The 4111-nt window shown below is 38.6% G+C and overlaps 1 long non-coding RNA gene across 1 annotated transcript; it reads right to left on the bottom strand.

Moving 5' to 3' along the window:
- Positions 1–2816: 2816 nt before the first annotated feature.
- LOC129407692 (uncharacterized) lies at positions 2817–3811 on the bottom strand. Its single transcript, XR_008631674.1, has 3 exons — positions 3684–3811; positions 3073–3186; positions 2817–2980 (listed from the first exon to the last, which is right to left on the bottom strand). It is a non-coding gene; the product is annotated as an uncharacterized LOC129407692 (long non-coding RNA).
- Between the last annotated feature and the right edge of the window lie 300 nt (positions 3812–4111).

Genomic DNA, 4111 nt, shown 5'->3' with positions numbered 1-4111 from the left:
TCCATTCTTCAAAAACAAAATCGAAAACTGAAAAAGATTTATCCGATTATCAGGTGTTTTTTCGTTTTCTTATTTTTGGTTTTATATTGAAAAATGAATGAACAGAACGTGTCCCATGGCAAACCTTTGCCACCATGAACCGGGCAGCTATGTCATGACTTCAGAGCATCGGAAAACATGGGCGGGTTTTGTTGTGTATTTGGTTGTTCTAACTCTGAAGATAAACATTAGTTTCTTAACTGTTCCTCTGGAAATTATTATCAGAAACAAGGGATTCAAAAAAAAAGATGTGGATTATGGCACAGAACATAAACCATGAAGAGATTTCCTATGGTACCATCAAGACACCCGAAGTTTCATCAAGGTATTTGCTCTTTAAATTGTTTCATAGCTTATTTAATGAAAGAAGCACATTTACTGAACTAAAATTTCATTAATTTATCCAGGAAAACCCGCACTAGTTTACGATTCAACGAACCCACACTGGGCTCCTATGATCAACATGGTGCACGAGTCGAAGAGTCTGTGAGCCGAACCTCGAAAGAATCGGCCATGAAAAGATCCTCGTGAACGTTAGAAAGATCTGCTCACAAAAAGCGATTAATTCTAGAAGACATAGTTGTGGTTAAGCAAGACAATAAAGAAAACATGGGTCCTACGACGAGTGACATGTTTATATGTGCGCTGGAAGATCCAGTTTCTACTGCCACTCACACTGCAAATGTTTTCTTTTTACATTTTAGTTCAGTAAATGTGCTTCTCTCATTAAATAAACTATGAAACAATTTAAATAACAAATACCTTGATGAAAGTGACGTGAGTGTGTCTTGATGGTACCATTGGAAATCTCTTCGCGGTTTATTTTCTCTAGACATAATTCCCGTCTTTTTTTTTTTTGGATAATTCCCTTGTTTGAGCTCCTGATGAGTCATTTCCAGAGGAACAGTGAAGAAACTAATCGTTTTATCCTTTTCAGAGCGTCTAGAACAACCAAATACACAACAAAACCTGCCCATGTTTCTCCGATGCTGCAGAAGTCAATGACATAGTGTGCCCGGTGTCATGGTGGCGTAGTTACCGTTGCCATGGGGGGGACGTGACGGTGCAAAGCCTCTATTGTGTAAGAACCACTGATATAGACGAGAGTGGAGAGGAGCACCAACACTGACACACAAATAGACAAACACACAGACAGACACATATAGAAAAGAAACATGTTCAAGATTATCCTGTGTTTAACACAACAATTACCTAACTAATCTAACTTAATATAAATCTAACAAATTCGCTAATAAACAACAAACAAAAATAATGTGAATTGTTAAGCAATGTTAAATAAACTCTAACATAATGTAAATCCTAGCAACAATAGCAAAAACAATAAAGATTTAGTGTACCTGGTGTAGTAGTAGTTGGGGCAGGAGTAGTTGTAGTTGTAGTTGGAGCAGGAGTACTTGTAGTTGGTGCAGGAGTACTTGTAGTTGCAGGAGTAGTTGTAGTTGGAGCAGGAGTAGTTGTAGTTGGAGCAGGAGTAGTTGTAGTTGGTGCAGTAGTAGTAGTTGGTGCAGGAGTAGAGTAGTTGTAGTTGGAGCAGGAGTAGTTGTAGTTGGTGCAGTAGTTGTAGTTGGTGCAGTAGTTGTAGTTGGTGCAGGAGTAGTTGTAGTTGGGGCAGGAGTAGTTGTAGTTGGAGCAGGAGTAGTTGCAGGAGTAGTTGTAGTTGGTAGTAGGAGTAGTTGTAGTTGGGCAGGAGTAGTTGTAGTTGGGCAGGAGTAGTTGTAGTTGGTGCAGGAGTAGTTGTAGTTGCAGGAGTAGTTGTAGTTGGGGCAGGAGTAGTTGTAGTTGTAGTTGGAGCAGGAGTAGTTGTAGTTGCAGAGTAGTTGTAGCAGGAGTAGTTGTAGTTGGGGCAGGAGTAGTTGTAGTTGGAGCAGGAGTAGTTGTAGTTGGAGCAGGAGTAGTTGTAGTTGGGGCAGGAGTAGTTGTAGTTGGGGCAGGAGTAGTTGTAGTTGGGGCAGGAGTAGTTGTAGTTGGGTAGTTGTAGTAGGTAGTAGTTAGTTGTAGTTGGGGCAGGAGTAGTTGTAGTTGGGGCAGGAGTAGTTGTAGTTGGGGCAGGAGTAGTTGTAGTTGGAGCAGGAGTAGTTGTAGTTGGTGCAGGAGTAGTTGTAGTTGGTAGCAGGAGTAGTTGTAGTTGGTGCAGGAGTAGTTGTAGTTGGGCAGGAGTAGTTGTAGTTGGAGCAGGAGTAGTTGTAGTTGGTGCAGGAGTAGTTGTAGTTGGTAGTAGGAGTAGTTGTTGTTGGAGCAGGAGTATGTGATAAGATGGAGATGTTAGTCACATTTTTGTAAACGGACAGTACAGGTAGAAATGTGATGAGAACAGAGATGGAATTAGTATTTGCTGAGGCACAGCCCTGGACTGGGAGACTGGACGCTGAAGTTGTTGTTGCTGAAATTGTAAGTTTTAGTTGAAATGTTTTACTTTCATTATTTTAAACATGTTATTTATGAGCTTTAAAGAAGGAAACAAATACACAAGTCCTGTAAATAACAAGTGTATTCCTCTGATTTCAGACAAACCTGTAGTTTGGAAGCAGCTGGTCTCCAGTTCATTACATGTTACATTAGTAGTGCATGTGCCTGTCTGAGGATCACAGGTCGGGCATTGCACTGAGCTGTTTCCAGGAGGCGACGGCACTGCAACACAAACCAGAACATCACTACATCTTTAACCACAGTAACACCTTTATTTTCTAATGGATATAACTTTCATCTTCTTTCAACTTTTGTCTTTTTTAACTAAATGAAATGTACTCACATGGTGGGGTTTCTTTGTTGCAGTTGTTTTGGTCATTACAACAGGTGGCTTGTGCAAACACTTGACCAGATCCAGTGTTTAAGGAGTATGTCTGTGTGTCTGCAACTGGACACAGCGAGGAGTCTGCACATTTCTTTATTATTCTGGTAGTAGTCGTTCCACCCTGAGTAACTAAAAAGGAATAAAAGTTTGGAAATTATTTTAAACAAATTATGTCATTTCATATAAAGAAAATATTCATGACATGTGTGATAAAAATTTACTTTGTGTTGCTGATACAAAGCACATGGTTTCTGTTGCTGTACAGTCTTTCACTGATGATTGTTTGCATGTTGGATCAGGGGAGTCTTTACAAGTGTCACAGCTGATTGTAGAACCTGTTGAAACACAACACAAATCATTTATAATAAAACACTGATGCTTCTCTCTTAAGTGCATAAATAATGTTCCCTGTTATAACACGTCTGTAAGTCTTTAACTGTCCTGGTAAAACACACAAATACATTCATACTACAAGAAGAGTCAAGTATTCTAAAGAAACATAATTCATAATGAACAGATTTATACATTTCCCAAAAATGACCCATCATTTTGAAAAACAAGTAAATGATACCAGAAGATACAAAGTAAGAAACACAAATGTTCATCCCTTTTAATATGACATGATTCCATATGATGTTTCTATTAATACTTGTACCAAGTACACAGCAGTATGCTGGTTGTGGAGATTGGCCTGTCCACACAATTCATACTGGATAATGTGAATAGTTAAACATTGTCTATTGAAAAGTCAAATAAACTCTAACATAATGTAAATCATAAATAACAACAATAGCAACAACAATAAAGTCTTAATAACTATGATAAATGTTACCTGAGCTGCAAAAAGTCAGAGTTAGAGCCAGAGAAAACAGTATATGTCTCTTCATGTTGATCTCTCTGTAGTTTCCTCTGTGTTTGCTTTTAGATCTCTTGTAGTTTGGAGATGCACCTGCATCTTATATATGTTTCAGGTTTGAATGGGCTGTGGCTGTTTAGTCTTTTATTCTGACCAAATTCATAATCTGAGAATGTGTCACACCCACTCAATGCCCTGAGTGACAGATGAAACAACAAAGCATGGACACTTAATAAGCTGTTTGTGAGATGCTAAATAAATAAACCTAGTTTCTATGAAGGATGGAGCCATGCACTCTAGCCAAGTTGAACTCAATCAAGAGACACAGGAATTCTATTGAACATTAAGAGACTTTTCATAGAAACAGCTCCAAAATCTGTTCTTATGAAGTTTTTTATGAAGTT

Source organism: Boleophthalmus pectinirostris, unplaced genomic scaffold (assembly GCF_026225935.1).
Source record: "Boleophthalmus pectinirostris isolate CB_2022bp ecotype Guang Dong unplaced genomic scaffold, ASM2622593v1 HiC_scaffold_1, whole genome shotgun sequence".
NCBI classification, from domain to species: Eukaryota; Metazoa; Chordata; class Actinopteri; order Gobiiformes; family Gobiidae; genus Boleophthalmus; species Boleophthalmus pectinirostris.
The sequence above is the reverse complement of the archived record's forward strand: the minus strand, read 5'-3'. Positions and strand labels throughout refer to the sequence as shown.